Genomic DNA, 9,058 nt, shown 5'->3' with positions numbered 1-9,058 from the left:
TCCCAGCTTATATTCCATGTGTGGTTCTCATAGGAAGTAAACAAGCTGCCTTCTGAGTGTTTCGAATGATGTTTCACATTTTGTTCATAGTTATTTGAAAAAATTATAATAACTTCACATCAGTTTCAAGGATTTCAGGAATGTTTCAGTTAAATATGCAGCAGAGTTTGTATATTTGGCAAATTACTGCATATCCTCTGTTTCCATTAGCTGTTAACATACAGACTTATGATAGTATTTAAATATAAATCACTGCATCACATTTAAAACCGTCTGCATGCAGCTATTCTGTCAAAACTGTGTAAAGCTTCACATAAGTGTAATGCACTATTAGAAATGTTACTTATGCACCAGCATTAGATCTCAAACACTGTAAAATCTTGTTTAACCTGTGGTATGCAAGAAATAGACAACACTGTCAGTATTTCACTGGAATCTGCTCGAGTCTTCAGACTGAAGCACTTTGCAGATAAACTCACTCGATATTATTTTGTATTAACCTGCCTCAGAGGTGCTGGAGTCAGTGCAGGACTGGTAACACTGTGCCATCAGGGAGGTGGTGTTACACCTGTCTGCACACCAATCTATGAGTGAAGGGCTCAGTAGTGCCCCACTCAACAACATCACACCAGCCAGAGCACACACAAAGCTGCAGCAATGCAAATGTAGAGGCCATTACGAGTCGCACTGCTTTGCCATAGAGCGTAAAAATAAGCTGACACCAAAGATGAAAGTTGTGTTACTCGTAGTTAGATGCATGATCCCTGCAAGAAAGCTGCTGCACGCACAAACTGTCCCAAAGGCGGTCTTGATATTTAGATGCATTACAACTTTGCAAAAAAACACAAAAATAGTTAGTACTCATGTAAAAATGGCGTCTGGTGTCATCCCAGTGCCACAGTCTCTTGTTAAAGATGCACTTAAAATGCTAAAGTACTTTGCATGACAACAAAATACTGTAATAATTACAATATTGCAATATACTGCAATATTACACATGAGAAGCTTGGGTTGAACCACAACAGTCTCAGCCGTTAATGTGATTTGGTGCTTTATAACTAAAATGAAAAGGTCTGGAGAGTTTTGTGATCACGTCTTTCATCATTTTGGTCCTTCGCCTCGACGAGTTGTGTCCACAGGCAGACGCATGAACATCTGTCTCTGTGTTTGTTTCTCTACAGATGTGTACCTGTGGTGAGAGGCATCTGTCAGGCTAGGAGAGCTGAGCTCTGGATGGTGTTTCTGGTTCTGGTACAGGAAGGGTGTGGCCAGAGTGCATGAGTGTAGCCAGGTGCTCTTCAGACTGCAGCTTTTCACATGTTCACCTCCTGCTGTTCAAAGCCCAGAGCTTCAAATCCCTCCTGCAGGCATCTTTGTGTCGTGGTTGGGATCTGGTTGGGGTCATACATTTTCACTACATGGCCAACGTGTGCATTTCCATTTCACCAGGTGTGCATGGCAGGGACTGCTGCTCTTTCCAGGATGGTGTTCTTTGCATTTCATCACACAAAGCTTATTGCAGTGTCTCTGTCACCAATGTTTTTGTACGGTGTGACTCTGCTTCTCTCTAGCATTTCTTCAGGACTTCATGCTGCTTGGTAACGAGGGTTCCTGTGCAGCGCTTCATCCAGGCTGGTGCACTGTTGAGCTTCTCCAAAACAGCAGATACTCAGGGCTATTCAGCGCATGTTCAGTGACAATATTCTCTCTGGCACGCGGCTCAGAGTGGTGTTCACCTCAGCCCTCCATCTATTGTCTCTGATCCTGATTTTCTCACCGTTGATAGATTTTCCTCTGTGATGGAGGATGGGCGAAGAGCTGACTCATTTGAAAAGAGCTGAGTAAAGCTTCTGCACCTGCATACACTCAGAAGGAGCCAGCTGAGGCGCTGTGGGCATTCAAAAAGGCTCCAGACAACATCTATGTAAAGTGTTTTGGGTGTCCAACCTGAAGACCTGAAGGCAGACCCAGGACACACTACAGACATCATGTGTCTCTGCTGGGTTGCAAATGCTCGTGTTCCCCAGAAGAAGAGCTGGAGGAGGTGGTCTGGGCATCTCTGATGACCTCTGATGACCTCTGATGACCTGGGCCAATAAGTGAAAGAAACTGGATCGGATAGTACTATCATTACTATTGCCGCCATCTTCCCCTCACTTTGCCCATCCTTGTCTCAACAGTGATACTGAACAATGACATTAATCTCTCAGTTTCTGCCCCCCCCCCCGACCTGTGTCCCTGTGGCTGCTGGCGACACTAGTATTGATGTAAGTGCTGTTTTCTCTCATTAATTTATCAGCTCAGTAGAGGAGGGGGGCCTCCGCAGGGCGAGATAATGGCTTCCATTTGGCCAAGGTCAACAGTCAACACATTCCTCAGTCGTTCAAATATAACCACACATTAACTTGTGTCACCAATACCACACACACACACACACACACACACACACACACACACACACACACACACACACACACAGCTAATAGACTGTCAGTGAGCTGTCCTGCTGCCTATGACTGTTTCATCCTGTTAAAGAGGTGATATAAAGTCCCACATCTGAGAAACAGCCAAATATCAGCGTGGTTACCTTCAGACAGCAAAGCTCACCTCATCAGTATCCTTCCTGTCTGTGCATCGCTCGTGATGTTTGAGTCTGAGAGTTGTTTCCAAATGTTTTATGATCATGATCAGGTCACAGTAACGTTCTGTTGGTGCTACTCTTTAGCTGCAAATGATTCAAATTATAACTATCATCACAGTCACCGGATCTTATTATTCTGCATAACTTGTTAGGACAAAAACAAGCAGTGTGTGTGTGTGTGTGTGTGTGTGTGTGTGTGTGTGTGTGTGTGTGTGTGTGCGTTGGTAAACATGTATTAGCTGGACATTTCGTCTGAATACACACCACACTAGAAGGACATTTTGAATTAACAGGACAGAGGCGGTGTCCTGCTAATTTTGACTGAAATCTAACAACGTAGAGTGGTTTCTATTGGTCCACTAACCCTAAAAAAACAAAAAAATCAAGATGTCGGTTTAATACATATAAACTTGATTTTGTGTTAAATCTGTGTATCACCAAGAGTGTCCCTGGTGGTAGCGTGTGTAATAGCAGGACCTCATGAATATTCACACATGTGTGAATAATAATGAGGCTTGTGTGTAGTTGTCCCGCCAATTCTTACACAGTCCTTCCAATTCACATGTGGGTTAGATAACTGGTAAATGTTCCAAAATGACCACACCAAATGAACCACTGTATGTTGAACTTAATTGTAATAAAAGCCTGCTTTACCTTGTTGGAAAGAAGACATATGAAGCTTTGCTTTTATATGAAACACTAAGGTTTTGTGTAATTATTCACAGTTATACTAAGTAAATACAGTTACGTACTTACAAAGTGGTATGAAAAAGTATTTGACTGATAAGTTATTTATTTTTTGGTTTGTTCTCTCATTTATCTGTTATCAGATTAGATGAAGAGAACCTGAGTGAATACAAATATAGGTTGTTTTCTATTATCTTATTTTTCAAGGGGAAATGCTTTCCTGGCCCTGTGTAAAGAGGATATTGCAATTCTAAAACAAATGTAAAAAAGAGTGACCTTTATTGGGTACACCTCGAACTGCTCGTTAACTACTCACTAATTGGGCAATCACATAGTGGCAACTCAATGCATTTAGGTGTCATGGTCCTGGGTCTCTCGACCCAGCATTTTGAGTTTGTGGTTATTTTTTATTCACTGTTTTAGGTCCTCTTGCCTTCACGTTTATCTGTGTTCCCTGGGTCTTGTGTTCACCCTTTCCCTTCACTGTGTGTTTTGTATTTATTGCTGTCTGTGTTTTGGTTTTTTGCTGCTCCATGCTTTGTTGTTCTGCTTTCTTAGTGTACAGTTTTGATTATTATTTTCCCATGTTTCGGTTATCATGGTTTGGTGTTCTGTCTCTGTGGCTGTATCCCAATTCAGGGTCTGCAGCCTTAAAATACGCAGCCTTAGCAGTCCACAAGGGCCGCGTACTCAAAGACCGCTAAGGTCGGAAGTGAGAGGCTTGTGAAATGGGACGGTCTAGGCTCCGTCGCACTGCTCAGGTTGCCTAGCAACCATGATACTCACCGCTGGAAACGTTTCTGTTGGATTGTGTGTCCACAGGTGTTTGTACTTTGCGTCACAATAAAATGACGGTAAAAGGCTCCGCCCACTTCCTATCCATGTCTCACCATGCAACGACTACTGTGAATGGACTGGAGAAGTGTAGTGGCAGAGTCCTCCATCAGAAATAAGATATGTGTGTTGACTTTTTATTCTCCCTCAAAAATATTATGCCATGACGTGGCCCAGAGCAGCTCTGCTAACAGGTTATGGGCCCAGCACGCTTCCGCTGCGCAAGTTACCGGCAGGTGTTAAAAGTTTGGCACGATTGAGTGAGTAAGCGTTTTTGTGCATCATGAGCAGACGCACGGCAGAGTCGGGCAGTTGATATTCCCGTTTGCAATTTGATGGAGATGAAAGGAAATATGAGATATGGGAAACGAAGTTCCTTGGTCATCTCAGACTACAAGGTTTGAAAGATGTCATCTTAAAGGCTGAGGGTGATGAAGAAGCCGATGGTGAAGATGATGACAAAAATGCAGAAGCATATGCAGAGTTGATACAATTTCTGGATGACAAAAGTTTATCGTTAGTTATGAGAGATGCAGTTGATGACGGACGGAAGGCCCTAAAAATTTTGAGAGGTCATTATGCAGGAGTGGGCAAGCCAAGGATCATAAGTCTGTACACCGAACTCACTTCTCTCACAAATGAAAAGAATGAAAGTGTGACGGACTATATTATCCGAGCAGAAGCAATTATCACAGCGTTAAAAAATGCGGGTGAGTCACTAACTGATGGACTTCTGATCGCAATGATAATGAAAGGTCTACCAGAGACGTTTAAACCCCTGATTGTGCACGTTACACAGAGTGAAGCAAAAATCACATTTTCAGATTTTAAAGTAAAACTCAGAAGTTATGAAGAAACCGAGCGAATGCGTGTGGCTATAACTAATGACAACGTAATGAGGACAAAAGTGCAATCAGACCAGGATTCTACTTCATGGCGAGCAGATGACCGAAGATCAAAGAATAATGAGATTGTGTGTTTTAAATTTTCGACTAAAGGGACACACTGCAAGAACGTGCCGATCTAGAGTATGGTGCAGTTTTTGCCGGAGTAGTACACACAAAGATGCAACCTGTAGAAGGAAGCTAAGACGGGATGAAGCGAGAGGGGTCGTGGAGAAGGACTACGCGTTCAAGACGGGCTCCAAACCCCAGAGGGTCCCGGACGGCGGCCAAGAGATGCTGAATAACCAGCTATTGGTGGATACGGGAGCGACGTCACATATCTTCACGAAGATCGAGAGTTTTAAGACTTTTGATGACACATTTCAACCCGAGGCTCATTGTGTAGAGTTGGCTGACGGAAGGCGGAGCAGAGGAGCTGCAAAGCGGCGAGGAGATGCTGAGATAAGTATGATCGACAGTAAAGGACGCAGCCACAAGGTAACATTGAAACAAGCACTCTACATTCCATCGTTCCCACAGGACATTTTGTCAGTAAAAGCAGCTACTAGTAACGGAGCCACTGTGGTTTTCAAACACGGGGACAGTTTTCTTAAACATGTTGATGGAACAAAATTCCCTATATATGAACACGAGAGACTGTTCTTTATAAACACTGTGCAAGAGTTTGAAGATAAATGTAATGGATGTTTTGATATGCAAACGTGGCATGAAATCCTAGGACACTGTAATTATGAGGATATTCAAAATCTGCAAAATGTCGTTGATGGAATGGAAATTAAGGGTAAAATCAACAAAAATATGCAATGTGAAGCCTGTATACAAGGGAAGTTTATTCAAACTAGGAACTGAGAACCGGATGAAAAGGCCAGGGCAGCATTAGAGTTGGTACATACGGATTTGGCTGGTCCGATTACGCCAAACTCTAAAGAAGGGTTTAAGTTTGTTTTGTCGTTTGTTGATGATTATTCAGGTGCAACATTTGTATATAATCTGAAACACAAAAGTGATACAACTCAAGCAACTGAAAGATTTATTGCAGATGTGGCGTCATATGGGAAAATCAAGTGCATTCGTTCTGATAATGGAACTGAATTTACAAGCAGTCAGTTCAGAGATTTATTAAGTAGACACGGCATTAGGCAGGAAACTTCGGCGCCATATTCGCCTCATCAAAACCGAACAGCAGAGAGGAACTGGCGTACACTTTTTGACATGGCGAGATGCATGTTAGTTGAGAGCGAATTGCCAAAGTCTTTATGGCCATATGCAGTACAAACCGCGGGAGTGATTAGGAACCGATGTTTTAACAAACGCACAGGTCAGACAGCGTATAAGATGTTAACTGGAAAAAGACCTGATCTTTCTAGAATGAAAAAATTCGGATCATTGTGCTATGCTTATAAACAAAATAGGGGAAAGCTGGATCCAAGATGCGACAAAGGTGTTTTCTTGGGATATGACAAAAATAGTCCAGCATATTTGATCTATTTCCCAAAAACCGGGAAGGTTGAAAAGCACAGATTGATAAAAATACTAAATCCCGCGACAATGGATCAACAAACACAGAGTGATCAGATGTATGAAGATGAGGTTTATGAATCCAGAAAAGATGGTGAACCCAAACAGACGAAGGATGAGGACATTCCAGATGGTAGTGAAAGCAGTCAAACTGAGTCCGAGGTTAAAACTGAGGATAAAGTAGATGCTGGAGCTACACGTTATCCATCCAGAATCAGAAAGAGACCTGATTATTTGAGTGATTATATCACGGATGTGAAAGAGTGTGAAAATGAACAGATGCAAACTAGTGTTGATTATTGCTACAGATTGTTGTGTGAAATACCCACATCATTTAGTGAAGCTATTGTGTCAAGTGAGTCAAAAGAATGGGAAAAAGCGATGAATGAAGAAATTCAATCCCTTAAGGAGAATGACACATTTACTTTAACCACTTTACCAGAGGGTAAGAAAGCAGTGGGGGGTAAATGGGTTTATGCCGTTAAAAAGAACTCAGACGGATCAGACAGATATAAAGCTCGATTTGTGGCTAAAGGTTTTAGTCAAACAAAAGGAGTTGATTATGAGGAGACTTTTTCACCGACTGCTAATTTATCGAGTGTGAGAGTTTTGATGCAGAAAGTGGTTCAGGATGATATGTTGGTTCACCAGATGGATGTAAAAACCGCCTATCTACACGCACCAATAAATGAAGAAATATATATACAACAACCAGAAGGTTTTGAGACAGAATCAAGTGAGACTAATAAACTGGTGTATAGACTAAAGAAATCACTTTATGGGCTGAAGCAATCGGGTCGTAACTGGAACCAAACCTTACATGACTATATTTGACACAGAGTTCACTCACATGAATTTCACTCACATGTGCTGTAGAAGTGATTTGATTTGAGAGTTCTAACTCACTGCTGTAATGGCTTATGATGATTAATATAATAACTATAATATTGGCCATATCATATTTACACTGACTTTAGTCTCATGAACAACATTAGCTAATTGTTATTTACTAGCTAATCTTAAATGACTGCAGTACAAATATGAAGGCCAACAATCATGTTTTACAGTCCTGTGGTCTCAGCCTCAGATACTTATTAAATCACACAAAGCTCGTGTAGAAACAAACACACAAACAAAATATGTTCTCTTTCATTTCTGTCAAACAAAACTGTATGAAACGTTTCCAGCGATTGGTGTTATGGTTGCTAGGCAACCTGGGCAGCGCGATGGAGGCTAGACCGTCCCATTTCACAAGCCTCTTACTTCCGGCCTTAGCGGTCTTTGAGTACGCAGCCTTTGAGGATCGTTGAGGCTGCGTACTTTAAGGCTGCAGACCCTGAATTGGGATACAGCCTTTGTCTCATGTCAGTGTTTTCAGTTTTGCTTCCTTGGTCTCGTTAGCCCTGATGTCTCCCACCAGTGTTCACCTCCTGCCTCTCATTCCCCTCGTTATGCCCTGTGTATTTTAGCCCTGTATTTTCTGTGCTCCCTGTCGCGTCGTAAACGGCACTAATCCTGTGCTGTGTGTCTCCCCGTGGATTAGTTTTGTATTGTCTCTTATTTTCCAACCAGCAATAAAGCTGCCGTTTTTGAGTTTCACTCCAGTCTTCCGAGAGTCTGCATTTTGGGTCCTTTTCCTCGTTCCTGCCTGCACACAGCTGAACTATGACATTTAGGTATGTAGACATGGTCTACATACATACCTGCATGTTAGACCTAATCCCGAACCAAACTATTTAAAGCGGTATTTCCTTTAATTGTTGCTCCAGTTTTGGATATAATGAATTTATTTTTAGAAAATGGATACGTACCATAGGATTTTAAGGTTGCTGTAATTAAACCTCTATTTAAGAAACCCTCTTTTAATCAAGACAACTTAATGAACTATAGACCTATATCTAATCTTCCCTTCATATCTAAAATTCTTGAGGTAATAGTTGCCAATCAGGTGTGTTAGCACTTAAACAATAACGACCTGTTTGAAGAGTTTCAATCTGGCTTTAGAGCTCATCATAGCACTGAAACAGCTCTGGTGAAAGTTACTAATGATATTCTCATGGCCTCAGATAATGGACTGGTGACCATTCTGGTTCTACTGGACCTCAGTGCTGTTTTTGACACATTCAATCACAATATTCTCATAGAAAGGTTTGAAAATGTTGCAGGGATCAAAGGAACAGCACTAGGCTGGTTTAAATCTTACTTGTCCAACAGACTCAAGGTTTGTTTACGTAAATGATAAATCCTCTTCAACCTCTATGGTTACTTGTGGCGTACACCACAGGGTTCTGTACTTGGACTGATCCTTTTTACTATATATATGTTCCCTATTGGTAAAATCATTAGACAGCATGGGATAAATTTCCATAGCTATGCACACCTAAATCCTGATGAACCTAATCAGTTATAAAGATTACGGGCATGCTTGGAAGACATAAAAACCTGGATGTCTTCAAACTTCCTCCTTTTGAAT

The sequence above is a fragment of the Rhamphochromis sp. 'chilingali' genome (assembly GCF_963969265.1).
Source record: "Rhamphochromis sp. 'chilingali' genome assembly, chromosome: 22".
NCBI classification, from domain to species: Eukaryota; Metazoa; Chordata; class Actinopteri; order Cichliformes; family Cichlidae; genus Rhamphochromis; species Rhamphochromis sp. 'chilingali'.
Note: the sequence above shows the minus strand (reverse complement) of the source record.